This window comes from Gorilla gorilla, chromosome 11 (genome assembly GCF_029281585.2).
Source record: "Gorilla gorilla gorilla isolate KB3781 chromosome 11, NHGRI_mGorGor1-v2.1_pri, whole genome shotgun sequence".
Taxonomy (NCBI): domain Eukaryota; kingdom Metazoa; phylum Chordata; class Mammalia; order Primates; family Hominidae; genus Gorilla; species Gorilla gorilla.
In genome coordinates, this window is record NC_073235.2 from 64712149 (window position 1) to 64731749 (window position 19601).

General features: G+C 37.5%; 1 protein-coding gene and 1 long non-coding RNA gene across 3 annotated transcripts in view; one reads left to right on the forward strand and one right to left on the reverse strand.

Moving 5' to 3' along the window:
* The window catches only part of FAP (fibroblast activation protein alpha), a 75311-nt gene extending 74670 nt beyond the window's left edge, over window positions 1-641 (reverse strand). Inside the window, exon 1 of the mRNA XM_063694936.1 lies at window positions 412-641. The gene's annotated coding sequence lies outside the window, so the exon portion shown is untranslated. The remainder of the gene's footprint in view (window positions 1-411) is intronic.
* An 86-nt stretch (window positions 642-727) lies between these two features.
* LOC115933709 (uncharacterized) lies at window positions 728-15701 on the forward strand. Of its 2 annotated transcripts, XR_010129600.1 has the most exons (5): window positions 728-813; window positions 3029-3204; window positions 4560-4934; window positions 7322-7466; window positions 14290-15701. It is a non-coding gene; the product is annotated as an uncharacterized lncRNA (long non-coding RNA). The 2 variants fall into 2 exon arrangements; XR_008677340.2 differs by lacking the exon at window positions 7322-7466 and having other exon boundaries at window positions 748-813.
* Window positions 15702-19601: the final 3900 nt, after the last annotated feature.

Genomic DNA, 19601 nt, shown 5'->3' on the forward strand with positions numbered 1-19601 from the left:
GTGAGTCAAGCTGTAACTTCTGGAAAATTCTTACTAGTTTGAACTGTTTTAAGAAAAATGAGACTGACTGCAGAAATAAAGATGTCGAGTTTTTCCATCTGATTTCATGGTTTAGGGAGGTATTGTTTTTATAAAGTCACACATGTTCATTCGTTTGAGATAATGTGAATGTATTCTAATTTTCATCCAGACAAGAACTCTCATAAAATTTGGATTTTTAAAATATTGTAATATCTTTATTAGCTTTTTTTAATTTTGGAGTCAAAATGAAAATACTTTTGTCAACTTTTAAAAAACATTTAGGAAACTGACTCTTATTCCTACTTTATAAAATTAGTTAACACCCAATCAACATTTTTTTTGAGAAAACAAAAATGAATCAGGCACAGTCTGTGCCCTTAAGGAACTTACATTCTAGTATAAGTATGGCAGGTATGTTCTTACATACTTGTTTCCTTTTGCTTCCTAAAGCTCTTGTTCAGAAATAGCCTGAAGCTGAGTTTGTGTTCTGTAGAAAGAGTGTTCTCACTGGTTGGTGATTTCTTCATGGACCTGGGAAGAGGACTGGAAAGGGCACATACCACATGCATGTAATCCTTAGTTCAACCTTTGTTAGTTCTAACCTTTGTTAGTACTGAGACATTTCTCAGAAAGCAACTCTGGGTCTATTAAAATGCTGCAAAACCAGAAAGGATGATGATTTGTCATGTAAAAATGTAAGGGCAGCAATTAGGAGAGTAAAGGCTCATCAACTGAGTTCTTTCCAGAGAGAGGGACCTTGTAAGGCTGACTTTGGAATATGACTGCATTCTGGTAAGCCCACTGGATAAGTGAGCTATAACATAAATCATTAGGTTATAAGGAGGAGAGCTTACTAGAACTATTTATTAGTAGCCAATGTTTACCTGCCAAAAATGATTTTAATTTATATGTTTTCTCAGAAAACACATCCAGCTATGTATTTCTAGAGTCTGAAGGTAAGACCATGCTGAGAGCATGAGGATGTTATCTTTTTATTTTATGGTGGGGAGATGAAAGAGAGATGTGTTTATTAACCAAAAGCCATGACAAATTATTTAAGGACAAGTTACAAGGGGAATAAGGATATAAGTGCAGTAAACATAAGCCTGATTTTATACTCTTTAAAGTAAAAATTTGCTTCTAGAAAGCCTAAAAGCTCCTAACATCCTACCCATTTGATTCCTCAGATTCAATAAACATTTATTGTTTACTGTTATCTACAAAGTGATTTTAATGCATTATTTCATTTGATCCATACCAAAACTCATTTTGATGATTAGGAAACAGCCTAGAAAAACTGGATAACTTGCCCAAGATTTTAACAGGACCCACTGTTACTACCTTACATTGCTTCTTTGTGATACTTCCTAAAGTTTTATTCCAAAGTGATAAATTTTTTTTGAATTATAATTGACATTTCACTGATTTGCTGTTGGGGGACACTTAAGGTTGTGAGGGTAAAATAATTAAGGCTAAAATATTAATGATGTTCACATCCTCAAAGTACTTTGTTACACATATCTCAAAAGAACACAATTTCACTCTACAAGGACTGTGTTCAAAATATTAATTTGTTTACAGTTTTTTTAAATCGGGGTCTATTAATCTGATGATTATTCATATAGTGCCTGGGTTAAAAGCTCTTCCTCCAGGGACTTGCTTAAATGAAAGGATTCAACAAAATACCCATCGTCAAAGAGATTTTTGAGTTCCAAGCTAGAAAGAGTCCTGAGGTCTTCAAAGCTCAAAATAACTATCACATAGTTATAGATCTGGAAGAAGTGGCATAATATAGCATCAGTGGGAAATGATATAGCTCAAACTATTTTTTGAATCTGATCTCTTTTCTAAAACCACAATTGTTACATAAGGAAGAATATAAAGCCACATGCCTCCTAGTTTGTAATTGGTATCTACTACCTTCATAAATGTTATAATTAGATGTCAGTGTTTCATTATCCTATCATAATTAGGGCAAGTGCTCCTTGGAGACCCAAAGCGTTAACTATCAAAATGGGGTTAGAAAAGAAACAGAACAGAGACACAACCCATTTCTTTGAGCGCTGAGGACACAAAGACTCAGAAGATAAATCAGTGCTTCATTGTCATTTAAATAGGGAAATACTACATCTTTTTAGAAGTGGTTAACCAACAAGAAGACTGTTTAGTATAAATAGAATGTGTAAGCACCTATAGACTAACATAACTTGTTAACGCATATTGTTTTTTCACTAGCATTTTCAGATTAGAGAATATTACTACTATTAGTTAATGTCTATTGAATACTTTTATTGATCATGACATTTTTTTCTCAGCACTTGCACGTGCTATCTCCTTTTATCCCCAGAACATTCGTACTATTATTATCCTCATTTTACAGATAAGGACATGGATGCACACAAAATCTAAATAACTTCCCCAAAGTCCCATGACTTTTGAGTGGTAGGGATGGGATAAACCCAGATAGTCTTACATTATAACACAATTTGACCCATGTTTAGGGCTCTCAGAGGAGGGTATATATTGGCACAGTGATTGGCATGTGTGATCCAGCTGGAACTAGGAGGAGTTGAAGATGGAAGGAAAAAATACATGGGCTAAAAAACTGGACATTTTGATGAGTTCAAAGTATGAGTCCTAGTAGTAACTAGTAATAAGGTGGGAAATAAAAGAGGTTTTTACCAGATAGCAGCAGGTTGTATTTAAGATTTCAGTTCAAGTTACAACGAGGCCTAAGGTATGGTCACAGAAGTAAGTAGTTGAGATAGAAGAAAGAAGTGAAGGTCCTTAGAGATATAGTTGGCAAAACAGTGAGAGGCTAAGATATCCTTTGGGATGTTCATCTGGGAACTTGATTCACCTCAAATTATGGCAATAATTAAGGGCAGCAGATAAATGCCCTGAGTTATATCCCCAATTCTTTATAAAACAGATGGAGAGATTTCCAGTTTAAGATACCATACTGAACATATACATTGATCTCTTTGCCTTTGGAAACTCCATTAAGCTGATTGTAAAGGAGGAAAAGGATTCTCACATGACAATGAAGAGACTGAAGAAGTATCATCAATGGATAAAGCAGAATAGAAATAGCAGCCGCCTGGACCATACCTAGAAAGGAATCATTTTGCCTGGCAGAAGCATGAAACAGTTCCATATTTGAGATGGCATTTACCACTGAGGGTAAGAAAGGGAGATGGGGCTGAAAAAAGAGAACTGGTTGGAAATCCATACATGGACTCTTCACCTCTGGGTGCAAAAAAAAAAAAAAAAATCTGCAGCTAAGCATTTATCCTAGGAGCATGTATGGGAGTCAGTGCATCAAAGTCAATCCAGTCCTCCAGTTTAATGGCTTTCTGACCTTTATCCTTAAACCCACCAACTGTATACCGGGATCTCTCCAGTCTCACCTCATTCTTAATCTGCAACAAAAATAAGAATCAGTAGACAAGAATAATATTTTTAAAAAAGAAAAAAGAAAAAAGAATCAAAACCCCAAAACATGAAAGAAAAAACAATTTTTTAAGCAAGATGAATAAATTTTGAAAATGACCATAGAGATAATTCTGGGAACAGAAGGCTTTTAAAAACTTTGAATTAGCATTCTCAGTGAGATTCAACAAGATACTGCCACAATTTGGAGACCAAGTTTAAAAAATGTAACATTCAAAAAAACTTTTTGTGATAGATAAGTTTATGTGTCAACTTGCTGGGATAAGGAATGCCCAGAGAGTGGGTAAAACATTATTTCTGAGTTTATCTTTGAGGGTGTTCCTTGAAGAAATTAGCATTTGAATCAGTATTGAGCAAAGAAGATCAGTCCTTATCAATGTGGGTGGAAATCACCCAATCTATTGAAGGTCTAGATAGAACAAAAGGGCAAAGGAAAGATGATTCTCTCTCTCTTCTTGAGCTGGAACATCTGTCTTGTCCTGCCCTAGGATCCTGGTTCTCAGACCTTCTGACTCTGCAACTTACACCAGGGCCCTTCCCCATTTTTAACCTCTATAATTGCATAAGCCAACCCACAATAAGTCTCCTCTTATCTACCTATCTAACATCTATCTATCATCTATCTATCTATCTATCTATCTATCTATCTATCTATCTATCTACCTACCTACCTACCTACCTGTCTATCTCCCATTAGTTCTTTTCTCTGAAGAACCTTGATGAATATGCTCTAATGTATTGAAAATATGATCGCCAAAATTTATTTAAATAAAAATAGGTTTTGTGAAATAAAATTGAGAAAGCCTCTCAGAACAGAAAGGCAAAGTTGGATAATATAATGGAAAGTTAAGAGACATAAAATATAAACTCAGGAAGTTTGAGGAATAAAGGGCAGAGAAGGCAGAGGGGAAGAGGTTCTTACAGAATGAATGCAAGGGAATTTCCCCAAACTGTAAAAGAAAATACATTTTTCAGGGCCCACAAAATGTCCAGCACAAAATATGAGAAAAGACTTTTACCTAAACACATAATTGTGAAATTCTATAATATTGATTATAAAGATAAAATTTTATATTCTTCCTTAGGAAAAAAAAAGTATCATGTGAAAGAAGCAAGAATTGGATTGACCACACACTTGTCATTGCCAATCAGATGCTGCAAAACAATGGATCTATTTTTCAGAGTTCCGAAATAAAATGCTAATCAAACTAGAATCTGCTTATCTAAGACACTGCCAAATATGAAGACCAAATAAAAGATTTTCAGATGTGTGATAATTCAGAGTTTATACTCCAAGCATTCTTTTGTAGAAAGGAACTCAAGGGTGTATTTCAGCAAAATAAAGAAGTAAAGTACTAGAGCCATCACTCAGAGAGCAAATGACCAGACCAGATGCTAACAACAAACATTGTGTGACTTCCTATCTCCAGCCACTTCTGAAGTCAGATCTATTTTCTTGAGTAAGTAATTTTTTTCTAAGTTTTGGTTTTTTTTTCATACCATTTGGAACCAAGAGTTCTGGTAGTCACAATAATGTTTGGAGATACTAGATGGACTGTAAAAGCAAAATCTCTATGTATGTTCTCCGCTGAACAGCATGGGAATTGGTGCCACAGAGAAAGAAATGTGATCCTACCAAACCAGTTAGCTCAAGAGCAATGCTTAGGTAGCCATAGCAACTTAAACTGTTTATTGATTTAAAATTTTTAGAAGTCACTGAGACCTTTATAGTCAGAGAAATTGTCAACCTTGACAAGTATAAAAGTAAATGTACATGTAACCAAAGTCGGGAAGTGAAAGAGAGTGAAGAAAGGTAGGTAAGGTAGACAGAGGGCAGGAAAGCCCATGTCCTCATCTCCCAAAGCAGATAGTGAAGAGATCTGCCCTGTGAAGACCAGAATAAGAATTGGAGGTACACTTAACAGTCCCTGCCATGTCATCAACAAATGGTGTTGAGAACACATTGTAGGAAGGGAAATACTTACATTCATAGAAATACAGAAGCCATATGATTTTTAAATATCATTTCAGAAGTTCAAAAATAAGTCTACAAACTCATGTGATAGATATTAGGTCTATTCCTAAGTAGTCTCATACTATAGATGGAATTTGTGCTTGGCGTCTTTTTCCCTTTTTAGGAACATTTGGTCCACAGTGCAGTTCAAAAAAAAAAAAAAAAAATTGGGTAAAGGACCAAAGCAGGCAGTTCATGCAGGCAAACCCACACATTCACAAAAGGTGAAAATATAAAAATAAAAATGTTAAATATTACCAGGAATCAAAGAAATGCAAAATAAAATATCAAAATAGGATCATTTTAATTTGGATTATCAGAGATTAAAAAGATTGGAGAACCACACTGGTAGCAAGGCTGTAGAGAAGTTGGCACTTTCATACTCAGCTGGTGGTAGAAGAAGGACTGAAAACTTTCTGGAGGGAAGTTTATGAGTAAATGTCAAAATTATGCATATTTTTGGGTATAGCAAACCTAACTCTAGGAATGTACTTTAAGGTTAATACTGGATAAATGTACAAAGATGCAAGTTCAAGAATATTTTTTGAAACTTTGTTTACAATATCCAGAAATTAAAACTATTTAAGAATTCATCCAGACAAAATTAGACAAATAAATTATGTAACATAAAAATGAATGATGCAGGTCTAAATTGGTTGACATGGAAAATGTCTACAATCTGTTGCTTAGTATATATAATACGACTTTATTTTTGTGGAGGGGAAGAAGGAAATGTTTATGTAGCTGTGTACATAGTGAAAACTCTGGAAATACATGTCTCAGAGCCATGAGTACCAAGGTGGGGCTTGGGTGCCATGGTCTGCCCTGGAAGCAGATAAAAAAAGTGGTGCAATGTCTACAGTATATTTGTAAATAGTAGTAATTCTCACTAAAAGTTGGTCTTCTCTTTATTATCACCATGTCTAGAAAATCTAAACTATTTTCAAGATAGAACATTTTTTCCTGCTGAGGCAGATGACTCTACTCCTACCATACCCCTTCCTTGGTGTGCTATTCCATCAGAGGTAAAAAATATGGTATCCCAGTGAGAAAATAAAATTAGGTGAGAGGGCCAGCTAATCAAGAAAGTTATAGAACATATTTCTTTGTGTAAGTAAAAAATACCACGGTCAAGTATAGGACCTTCCAGTCCTTGCCTGGTCTCCCCTGTGGACTTCCTGGACTCCGTGTCCTCTAGTTTGGCCGCTGGCCCATCAGAGGGAACCATGCCACAAATGCAGCCTTTTTCTTTCATGAGCTTGAATGATTTTTTTTAAAGTCTTATTCCCATGGCAAGTTTGAATTTTAAAAGAGAATCACTAAAAATGCCATGCTTTAATCTAAAGTAATGAATATCTTAACGGTGGTGAATTTAGGCAGCATGGCTGGCTGATGGGAAAGTTATGTAACTATTTCAGGAAGTAGATTTTAAGGCAGTAAAGAGACTAGGAAAGGAGGAGACAGAAATTTGTGTAGCACATCTTACATCATACCATCATATCATACTGTTACAATGTGTAAGGCCAGGCCTCAGGTTTTCCAGATATAAATCAGATGCTATCATGAAAAAATTAACTGGCCCTGACTCAAGGTCTGTGTAGTTTTAAGCCCATGCATACATAACGTTTCTTATGTGTCTGGTAGAAGGCACTGGGAAAGAAAAAGAGAATGATAGGAACATAAGATTTATGGATGAAAAAATAATAAAGACATTACCAAAATGGGCTAAGTCCTTGCTCAAATGTTACCTTCTAAATTAGGCCTAATTCCCCATTTAAAATCAGCTCCCTTTAGCTTCCCATTTTTCTGATCTTACTTTCTTCCCCCCCATAGATCTTACCACCATCCAACATCTTAAAACATTTATTATTTTTATTGCTTATTGCCTCTTTTCCCTGCGTGGAGCTCCATGAGGGCAAGTACTTTTGTTTGTTTTGCTCATATATCCCAAGAGCTGAGGAACAATGCTTGGCATAAAGTAAGTATTTAATCAATATCATTGCCTGAATGAATGAATGAATGAATGAATGAGAGGATACGGAGCTGTCCTGCGGCCCTCCATGGCCCAGGCTAGACAACACCAAGAGGGAGCACTTCCAGGTGTTACCAGGAAAGGGTCAAGCTCCTTTTTTTTTATTAAACAATTAGACGTTAACTATTGTTATCTAAAAATGGTCATTTAATCCTTGTGCTACTGCTTCAGGGTGCCTTTCAAGATAAATTGTAGGTTTTAAAAAAAATGTAATGTGGAGAATTAGTAATAGGAGAGTTTACTGCAGCTATTCAGTTATTTTTCCTGAGAACTGAGGAAAGATTACCAGCTATTTATGAGAAGTATCTGTTTTATGGATTAGTACATTGAGAATTAGTTGAACTCCATGTCTACTTCCTTTTGACATTTTAATTAGTGAAATTTGAATGAATGCATTATCTAATATACTGTGTTCCACTGTGATTCTTTTCAGCAATTGTAATTTTTATAAAAACATATAATAGTACTAGAATACTATAATTAATTATAAGAACAATCATTTGATTAAATTCTGGAAATGCTAGAAATCTCGAAAAATTCTTGTGAGGTTCATGTGCCAAAACTGTGGGACTCTTTTTTTATAACAAGTGATTTACCATGCTTTTGGGGGATGATTTGGTATAACATCAATTTTAGTGGCAATGCTAAGCTGATGTAGACAAGGAGTTGTCTGGGGGCCTCTGAGCTCTGCAAAGCCTATGGGGCCATCTGGACCATCAGGCTGCTGAGGGATTGAGCTTTCCCTCCAATTGGCACAAACTCTGATGCAGCAAGTTCTCCCTTTCATGCTGCCTCCTCCTCCAGACTCATCCTCTGGAAGAAAGCGTCACAGGGGAGGGAGTTGTGAAGAAGGATGGAGGAAGCAGTAGGCAGGAGAAAGGAAAGCCGGGGAAGGTGGACTCTGTGGAACTGCACAATCTGTTCAGGCATTAATTTACTGTCCTATTATGTGACTGCCACTACCATGGGCAGGACTTTGTGTAGCAGACAAGCCCAAGTTTTAAGACAAAGAGGATTTGATCCCCCCACACCCCATCTTTTAAAGCATTAAAAGACTACTAGTCTGGACTAGACTACCAGTCTAAGGCAGTGAAGAGAGTGTTCTGGGAAAGCAGAGACCCACAGACACCAGCATGGGGTCAAAAATATAAAGCCTCGAAGGGTGGAATTTCCCTGAGGAAGAAGAAAGAAAATGAAGGCAATGATTGCATTAGAAGATGAAGCTACTAATGTCAATGGCAGAACTGCTCTGCATCTCTACCCATGCAGATCAGCCCTGGAGAGTCAGGAAAAGTAAAGACAAGACAGTATTCTAATGGTGTCAATACATGTATGGGCTACCATATTGTGCCATTGATATCTTTTTCATTTGGGGATATGTTTCTCATGTTTTGACCAATGCAGTTGCTGAACCTGAGTTTTGACTATACCCTTTATTCAGTTGTCACTTTGATCTTTGGGGAAAACATAGGAAAAGAAAGGCAATGGGAGTGAACAGACATGAAGAGCCAGAGGGTCAGAGTACGTCCTAGCCTTGCTCGCATGTGGGGAAGTATAAGACACAAAAATGAATCAGAGACTTGTTCTGCTTTTCCTCCCTTACTTCAAACACTGCTAATGATTTTGCCTTGGTAAAAAAGAGACTACTTTATATTCTCTTTTAAACTGAGTTCCCTGGAAACAGATTTTGAGATGGAGAGATGCAAACAGAGTCAGTTTGTTTTTTTGGAAGGAGTAAGGGGGATTTGCTCTTACAAGAGACACCTGTAGGAAAGTGAAGGAAACAGCATGGGGCAGAGTGAAATGCTGAACTGCAGTACAGTGTCAAAGGAGGCCTCAGCCAGCCCTTCAGAGACTTCAGGATTTGGACTGTCTCTTCAGAGTTGTCTCAAGTGGAGTAAATGAAACAGACTTATGCCCCTCACCAGTCATTATTTGGCTTCAGGCTACCCTCCAGAGGGCATAGCCTGAGAGGAAATAGTTCCCCACAGCCTAGGACAATACTCGTCAAGAGAGGCAGCTGTGAGCTGTCAGCAGCCATATTCATAGCCCCAGGAAGGTGAGTACCTTGGCCCTGAAGAGGGAATCTTCACAAAGAATCTGTTTTGGTCCATTCCTCTGCTATAACAAAATACCTAAGACTGGGTAATTTATAAACAATAGCAATTTATTTCTCACAGTTCCAAAGGATGCAAAGTCCAAGATTAAAGCACTGGCATTTGGGTGTCTGGTGAGGGCCTTCTTGCTGTGTCTTCATATGACAAAAAGTGGAAGGGCAAAAGGAGCCTAATAGCTCACTCCCGTAAGCCTTTTTATAAGGGCACTAATTCCACTCATGAGGACAGAGCCCTCATAGTCTGATAACCTCCTACAGACCCTTCTTAATACTATCACATTGAGTCTTAGGTTCCAACATGTGAATCTTTAGGGGACATACACTTTCAAACCATAGCAGGACCACAGTGTCCATTACGTGGTCTTATAATTAATTGTTTTATGATACAAAGATGGGCGCAACCAGAAAGAGAAGACTTCAAAGAGTTAAGAGAAAAATAAGGGACTTTAAAGGTAATAACCCTCAAGAAAACTGGGACTTCATATTTAAACAAACTGTGTCTATGTCTTTCTTAAAAAAATGAAATGTCTAGAACACTATCTGGTACAGTAGCGACTAGCCACATGTATCTATTGAGCACTTGAAATGTGGCATGTCCGAATTGAGATGTGCTATAAGAGTAAAATAGCATATCACAACAATTTTTAAAGACTTAGTAGGAAAAAAATTTGAACTATCTTATTAATAATTTTATATTGGTAGCATGTCTATAATATTTTGACTATATTGAATTAAGTGAGTTATTAAATTTAATTTTACCTACTTCTTGTGACTTTTTAAAATGTAGCTATTAAAAATTTTTAAATTAGTTATGTGTATCTCACTATAGTTTTATTGGACAGAGCTGGTCCAGGATAATCTTAAAGTCTGATAAAGTTGTTATCTCAGGCCACAGACTATAGCAGAGTAGAAATGGAAAAAACAACATAATGGACATTCTCGTTATGCAACATTCTCAGTAACACATTTCCCTTGCCTTTCTAAATTGGTAACCTTTTGGGCTCCTCATTTAGCTGTTGAGAGGCTGTATTAGCTCAGGCTGCCATGCAAAATGCCAAAGACTGGGTGGCCTGAACAACAGAAATTAATTTTCTCTTCACAGTTCTGGAGGCTGTAAGTCTGAGATCAGGGTGTCAGCATGGTCAGGTTCTGGTGAGGGCTCTCTTCCTGGCCTGCAGACGGCCACCTTCCTACTATATAATCACAAGGTAGAGGGGTGGGGGAGTGGGAGGAGCTCTCTGGTTTCTTCTTTTGCAAGGGCACTAATCCCATCAAAAGGGCCACACCTCATTACCTCATCTAAACTTAATTAACTCTCAAAGGACCCATCTCCAGATACCATCACAGTGGGAGTTAAGACTTCAATATACGAATTTGGAGTTCATAAAAAAAAATTCAGTTCAAAACAGAGACCAAGATAGCACCTAGGTCATACCACTAGTTTGCCCTCATTGACAGAGTGGAAATGAGCATAGTAAGTACTCAAGACTCATTATGTCACTCTTCTAGGAAACCAGAATCTCTGGGAAGTTAAAAGGTTTGCTCTATTCCTATTCAAAAGAGATTCTGACTTGCTTTAAACATTTTCCTCAGGACAAGAGAATTGTATCTGCCATGGCTCAGTGTGGATAGACTATGAAACAGCTGGAGCCCAGTGAGCAAATTTTTGGGTACAATAAAATAGTTATTCCGTATGCCAGGAATATGACTACATGTGGCACTAGTTGATGACCAAGCAGAACTATGAGTCATATTTAGGGCAAAAATAAGGTGATGCGAATAAATTACTTGCATTTGTTTCTATCACCAACTGTGCTATACTTTCATATTTATTTTATTTATTGCCATCAATGTCATGCTAGCCTGCTTTCCCTAGCTCATGATTTTATTTGAACATCATCCAGAGCCACTCATTCCTCCCATTCCCCCTCCCACTGCCAATGACCAAATCCAGATTTTTGTTAACCTCAGCCAGAATGACTGCAACCAGCATTTTCCTTGATCTTTTTCCTTCCACTTTTTTTCTTCAATCTTTGATTTAGCCCATTAACTCCTTGTAGGTCATCTTTTCTAAAACATGCCATTTCCCTGCTCAAGAATAACTTCATATTAGTTATCAATCAAACCCAGATACAGTATAGCATTCTAGTACACCAGCAAAATGTATTAGGCTTTCTTCTTCTTTCTTGATCTTTATCTCTTTTTGGAAAAAACTTCTTACTCTTTTCCTGTCTTTAAATTATATTAAATATGGATCTAACACCTCATATATGTAAGACATTATTTGAATTATTTATTTATTCTAATTCAGAATCTTTTCTAAAATAATCCAGAACTTCTCTTGATTGATCCCTGACTTTTATAAACTCTACAGTGCCTATAATTTGTATACCATGTTGTTGTTGTATGCTTATATTTTTTCTAATAATTTTATGCCTATAATCATTGGACTCTCAACCAATTTGTTAACTCTCCAAGGTCAGAGATTACATTTTGTATCTCAAATCAGAAAACGAAATTAATATTTATTGAATGCTTCCTCTGTGCCAGTACTGTAACATGTGTTCAACATTTGTTATTGAGAATTCTCTGAGTCCACTTTTTTGTGTGTATGCATGCTCTCCCTTCATCATTTCCACATTGCCCTACCAGAGAGCCCTGACTACTCATGCCAGATAACACCAACCCAAGTAAGTAGCAGGTTTACTAGTGTTTTAGGACAATGATGGTGGAATTTCCACTAGTTATTTCTTCTGCTTGGGTTCCAGCCTCCTGCCTGTTCCAAGGACTTTGTCTTTCTTCAACATTTTCTTGCTTCCTTTCTAGCTCTTTCTAAATGATCCCGTTTTGTGCAAAACAGTTAAGCTATTTCTTTGATTCATTCCCAGTAGAGTCACAACAAGGTCTCATCTTAAAAAATAAATCCACCCATTAGGGGTTTCTAAAGCAAAGACAGTTTCTCTTTCTGTCTCTCTCTTTCTCTCTCTCTCTAAAACAAAGGCAGTTTAGTTTTGTGCAAACTGTAATTTTTTTATCTACTATGCAAACGTTTTCTCATTTAATACCCCCAACAATCCATTTCACAGCAGCTAGTGATATACATTTATTGCTTACTATGCACCAGGCACTGTTCTAAGTGCATTATTCATATTATTTCATTTAACCTGCACTATAAACACAAGACACAGGTCTTGTTATTATTCACGTTTTACAGACTGGGATGAAGATAAGCAATTTGTCTAAGAGTAAGCAAAAGAGCTGGAATAAAAACCTAGGCAGTCTGATTCCAGAGCGCAAACCCTTGATGTTGCTGTCCTGGCCCACAGAGAAGGAAACAGACATAAGAGGTTAAGTGATCTTCTGTGGTCACTCAGATGGTGACTAATGTTACTGAAGTCCTTGCTGTGTCCGCCAGGGTCTCATGTTCCATTCTTTGCTTTGTTAGGGAAAGCATTGCTGTCCTTCCCCTGTTGCCCTCACTTGGCTTCCCCAACAGGTACTTAACGTAACTTAATTGTGTGTATTAAATTCACGGAGATCTGAAGGGGAGGTCAGTACTTTTATAAGACTTATCCTCAATTTCTCCTTTTGTTTGATTTCCTCATATCTTGTCTATCAACAAATCTGCCACCAATATGCCTCTTTTCTAGTCCATTCCATCACTATCACCCTATTCCACACAATAGACTTGCTTAGTGCCATCTAACTGCTCTCTCTGCTTCTATTTTGTCCCTTTCAACCAATTTGTCAGAGTAGCTGGAGTGTATATCAATTCTTGTCACTCCCTGGATGAAAATCTCCAGCAGCTTCTGATTATCTTCAGACTGAAATCCAGCTCCAGACAGTGGCCAACGGGGCCCTGTGTGAGCTGGCTCTGCCCTTTTTTCCAAACTCATTTTAGGTCATTCTCCTTACTCATCACTCTTCAACCACCCTGGCCTTTTTGCAGTTCCTTGAACATTCCAGGCTTTCTTCACGTGGGACTCATGCTATGCAGTTGTTTTTGTCTGGGAAGTCTCTTCCCTCCACCCTTTAAGGTGGTCCTTTTCTTGTTTTCCTCTTCTTGTTTTCCAAGTGACCCTCTAAAATGTCACCTCCATTCAGAGTCCATCCTTAACCTTTATATTCGCTACACGCCATGTCTGTTTCTTATGTAATAGATGGGTAAATAAATGGTGAGTAGATCCACTGGAGAATGGGTATATAAAATAGATGATATTGAACAGATAAATAAGTGCAATGGCTACTAGATCCATTGGAGACATAAAGCAAAAATACATACAATGACTAGAAAACAAGTCTAAGGTAATATGTAAAAAATGTTTGCCAGTGTGTACAGATTAAAAGCATGATGTGTGAGGGAAGCTAAAACAAAAGAGAGAAGATTAACATAGGGGCTTACTCAGAGATGATTTATTAGAGGTTGTGAGACTTTGCTGTGAAATACTGCATGGTTTTGGACTGGAGGAAATTTTTATGCATAGAGGGAAACTGTAAGAAATCTAACTTGATAGGCTCAGAGAGGTTATGCTGGAGGGTAATAATAATAACAATGTGGGGTCAATTTGTGATGGACACAAAAAGTGACGTGTTCATATAGCAATTGTAAATTTATGTTAGTAATTGTTTTTTTTTCTCTCTCTCTGTTGCCAGGTTGGAGGGCGGTGGCACAGTATTGGCTCACTGCAACCTCCGTCTCCCAGGTTCAAGTGATTCTCCTGCCTCAGCCTCCCAAGTAGCTGGGACTACAGGCAAGCACCACCATGCCCAGCTAATTTTTGTATTTTTAGTAGAGACGGGGTTTCACCATGTTGGCCAGGATGGTCTTGATCTCTTGACCTCGTGATCTGCCTGCCTCGGCCTCCTAAAGTGCTGGGATTACAGGCATGAGCCACCACATCTGGCTTAGTGATTGATTTTTTTTAAAGTGTGGTAGAAATTTCAGTCTAATACTGCCCTTGTTGCTCAAAAGATTTTTGAATATTTCCTATGAAATGGCCCAGAGAGTACAATATGCATTTTTTTCTTCAATTTTTTTCTCATTTATTTCTTCTAGCAAATTTCTGCTCTTTTGCATTAATATCATTTTTGAAAATAGATAAAAGTTATGTAGAGCCAAACCCACTGAATGAAATGGTGATATGCTATTACTATTATCTAGGGTCAAATGTAATATCTCACTCTAATTATATTAATATCTTTATCTATATCTAGCTAGTTTTCCATCTATCTATCTAGCTAGCTAGCTAGCTAGCTACTCAATATGTCAATCTGTTTAATATGTCAATAGTATGCTCAGAAGGGCTTACAACTGAAGACATTCCAAGACTTAGTGAGGAAGTTCAGCATAACTGGAATTTGAATACACCTCCCAAGAGGGGAAAAAAAAATTCATTTACAAATGTGGGTTCTGGTGGTTTCTTAAAAAAAAACATAAAAAAACTCTTCCTGCTTTTTTTAAGCTCCATTTTTTACTTAGGTCATAAGATTCTAAACACTTGTATTGCATGCAAATAGGCAGATTTTATAAAAAGAAAAGTGTCATTTTAAAGAATTGGCTGCGTTGGTCAAGTCAGAGCTCCCTAAGGGATTTCTGTCCTCAAAGTCACAATACAGTGATTCTTTATAAGATACTCAATGCTTGCTTTGGGATTCTAAAGGGAACATTAATATGTCTCGTAAAAATAAGGAATCCTTAAATGAGTAATTTGTGTACAACACTGCAGATAGTGCCTGGCACATATGGTGTATTTAGTAAAAGTTGGTTCCTTTTCCACTGATCATGTTTTGAGAATTCAGTATCCTCTATAGTTTTATTTTACCTTTATCAGTGGTAGCCTGCATGTTTTGAACAGGAGCAGGTATAGAAGTTCAGTAACAGGGGGGGGCAGGGGAGGGAGAGCATCCAGATAAATAGCTACTGCATGCTGGGCTTAATACCTAGGTGATGGGTTGACAGGTGCAACAAACCACCATGGCACACGTTTTACCTGTGTAACAAACCTGCACATCCCACACGTGTATCCTGGAACTTAAAAAAAATTAAACACAATTTTTAAAAAAACAAGAAGTTCAGTAATATTGTCTTTTATAGGAGATAGAAATTTTGTTTCCATTACTAGTATTGCAAAAGGGTTGTTTGGATTCAGAAAATTAAACTCTCTAGTTATAAAATCCATTCTGTGCTGTTTCTAAATTATTTGGTTAGAGAATTGGTCAGATGTGTTTGAGTCATTTCCTGTGTGAAACTGAATGCTCATACATAAGAGCAATTGGCTCTTTGGAAATTATAACTTCTTATGAAGTAATTCTCATATTTCATTAGTTAAGATTGAGTCAGTCTGAGTCCAGTCTGAAGGGAGAAACCACATAGTAATATGGACAGGTAAAGTTTGATATAAATAATTATGAACTATATCAGTATTGAAGTAACAGAGGATTACCTAATAAGAAGTAAAAATAATTCTAAAGAACATAGAAATAGCAGATATATGAAGGAGCCACCACCGTTAGACCTGACAGAGAGCATGCAAGGCTGAGATCAAGGCGTTACTGGAGAAGGCAATCATGGGTGTGGGTCACTGAATGGTGGGGAAGTTGCTGTGGCGCCAATGGAACTTGCTGGAAATGTTCCCCCTAGGGTGCCAGGGAAAGCTGTTCATAAGAGGTGTCACTTGAGGCACTCTACACAAAACTGCCTGAGGAGGTGCCAGCAGAGTTGCTGGCCACTGAACACTGCTGGCTGCAGTGCACTGTAATAGCTTGCTGCTGGAGAAAGCCACATAGACTACAGGAACTGGACGCTGGAGAAGCCACCCACACTGTAGGAACTGGCTAAGCAAGCACACAAGAAGCAAGAAGCAAAACCTAACCCTTTTTTCCTGCAATGTCTCTCCAGTCCCTCCCACTTGCAAAGCTTAATATCATGCCAAGAGGCAAAGAAAAAATACTTAAAGGGCCCAGATACATTTTCAGAGAGCTGACAAAAAAGTTGAATTTGGAGACAAGAGTCAACAAATTGATAACTGGCACTGTTGTTTTCTGATATTGTAGGGACTAAAAATATTAATATGAATATTCACAGAAACTCCCCCTCCCTCTATTCCCATTTCGAAGATATAAAAACCATTTGTGGTTCAGGCATCCATCAAGTCTGGGATAATGAACAGAGCGACGCAAAGAAATAAACATAGTAAAACCATATTGATTTACATTACAAAGGAAGTAATCAGGGAGACCTTGGGAAAAGGGGCCAGGGAGATAAAGAGCTACACATGATGATTTTAGGAACATAATTTTAAGGAGAAGTACAGTAATAAGTAGCGTTCATGCTATACTAAATGGTTCTTTGGGAAATACTGAGTTAAAATAATTTATTTAAAATATTGCATAATATATAATTTCTCTTTGGAACTTTTTCATTTGCATGTCAGGAATAAACCTTTAAGTTGGTTTTATATTAATTTAGACGTTGATGTTGAGTTTCTTCTAAATACAACTCCATGCTGAGAGAAACCACAAAGAGGCCCAGCTTCAATTGGGTTACACTGATCACAACATTTTAAAGCTTTGCAGATACACTTGAAGGTGAGATGTGGAAAGTGCTGAGCCCTATTTATTTAATTAATAACTTTTAAATCCAAGTTAAAGCCCAGATGCTAGATGGGGCTATGGGAAGGAGACTATTTTTAGAAAGTAATACTTATGGGCCGGGCGCGGTGGCTCACGCCTGTAATCCCAGCACTTTGGGAGGCCAAGGCGGGAGGATCACGAGGTCAGGAGATCGAGACCATCCTGGCTAACACAGTGAAACCCCGTCTCTACTAAAAATACAAAAAATTAGCCGGGCGTGGCGGCGGGCGCCTGTAGTTCCAGATGCTGTGGAGGCTGAGGCAGGAGAATGGCGTGAACCCGGGAGGCGGAGCTTGCGGTGAGCCGCCGAGATTGCGCCACTGCACTCCAGCCTGGGCGACAGAGCGAGACTCTGTCTCAAAAAAAAAAAAAAAGTAATGTAATACTTATACGTATATATTGATGATATGTATCTTTTTGTTATGTCCATAGAAGATCTGGACGTTAAATTGCCCCCCATCTACACTGAATAGCGTATTCATAGCAACCATGTTTCATTACAGATACTATTTACTTTTTTGGGATGAGTCTTTTGAGCTAACCATTGATGAAGTGGAGAGGGCCCCAATCTTGTTTGTATCCTACTTAAACGTTAAACATAGATCTAAAATTCACTATTAGTATGCCATACCATTACCCTATTCCACACAACAGACTTGCCTAGTGTCATCTAACTGCTCTCTTTGCTTCTATTTTGTACTACTGTAACTTATGTAGACTGTTTTTGAGGTGTCAACAAATATCACGTTTTTTCATCTATGTTTCTCATAGTAGTAGCTCAGGCTACTACAACTGCTGGTACTCTTCTGGCAACTCCTGCTCCTATATTCTGTACATTAATTCCTATGAGGTGACAACAGCTAAACATGTTCCATGAAATATCCAAATTTTCATTATAGTCCCTCAAGGTTGATATTATTATAGTTCCCTATGGTCTCAGAGAGATTAAGTGGCTTGCCCAAGTCACAAATCCAGTGAGGATCCAAATCCAAGTTTGTCTCACTCTCTGCTGTCCCCATAAAAAGGCTGTCCCTATAAAATATATAAAACCGTATATCTAGTAAGACTAAGGAGAAATGCACAAACTGAAGAATGCAGAAGTTTCAAATTAACTTCATAAGTCTTAGAAGGAAATAAACTAATTTTCTTGTTTCTTTATTGTTATGAGTCACATAATTGTTAGCCAGATTTTGGGAGTGAGCATTTTATCATGCTCAGGAGGAGTGAGCGATACCTTACATACATTTCTCTCCATTCCAGTTTAGAAAATGTGAATGTGCTAGATTCTGGGAAGTGACATTTGGGTTTTGTGTTTGAAGACCATAAAGGGTGTCTGCTGAAGAGTTGGCAAAGAACAACTCCTAACCATGTGCAGAGGCACTCATTTGAGAAAGGATAAGGGAGACCAGAAAAGACTATAGCAAGAACATTTGGTAGAATGTATCAGTAATACCCAATAAGCAATTTATTTTGGAGTTGGACAACGCTAATATTTTATCACTCTCTAGTATTCTTCCCCATTGGCACATATGTGTGTTTGAGTCTCTTAAATCTTAAAAGCAACAATGATAAGAGAAACTCCAATCCTCTTTGGCTTTATGGTCAACTGAATTGAAAACCCCAGAATTCTTTTCTCTAAGGCATAACACTCTGCTGTAGGGACTATTAGACTGCAGAGAGGAATCTATAGCATTACTCACTTTCAACAATTACTTGTGAACTGCACTAATTAATCATCCTTTGGAAAATCATTTCTTATTTATGTTTGTGTTGCCATAATCAATGCCTTACATTCAAGATACTTACATAAACTCTAAGTTGCTGTATTTTAATTTCATATGGTCTGAAATGATATCAAACTTTTAGGATTATGCTTTATATTTCTTATCCACCAGGTCTGCCAATAATCTGTTGGTTTGAAAATACTTGTTGTATAATTTCCTGACACTTTTGGGCCTTTTGAAACTGCCTTAAGACACATGACTCCAGACGGGGTACCTGTTCTGTGAGATCCTTACAATGCCTTTTAACACACATGAGCTACATTTCAATATGTATTGTACTGAGCAGGTATTTAGCCCACGGTTGATATTACTACAAGTCATTGGACAAGGTCTTAAAATGAAAGCAGGAAGCATGGAACTATGAGGATGCTATAGTTGTAAGGGTCCTTTGATATTATCTAATCCAATCTCTCATTTTCCAGGAGAGGGAACACTGTGAACTAAGGTTGCTCAAAGTCACCCACTGGTTGAAGGTCTTTCTTTTTTTTTTTTTTTTTTGAGGCAGAGTCTCCTTCTTTCACCCAGGCTGGAGTGTGGTGGCACGATTTC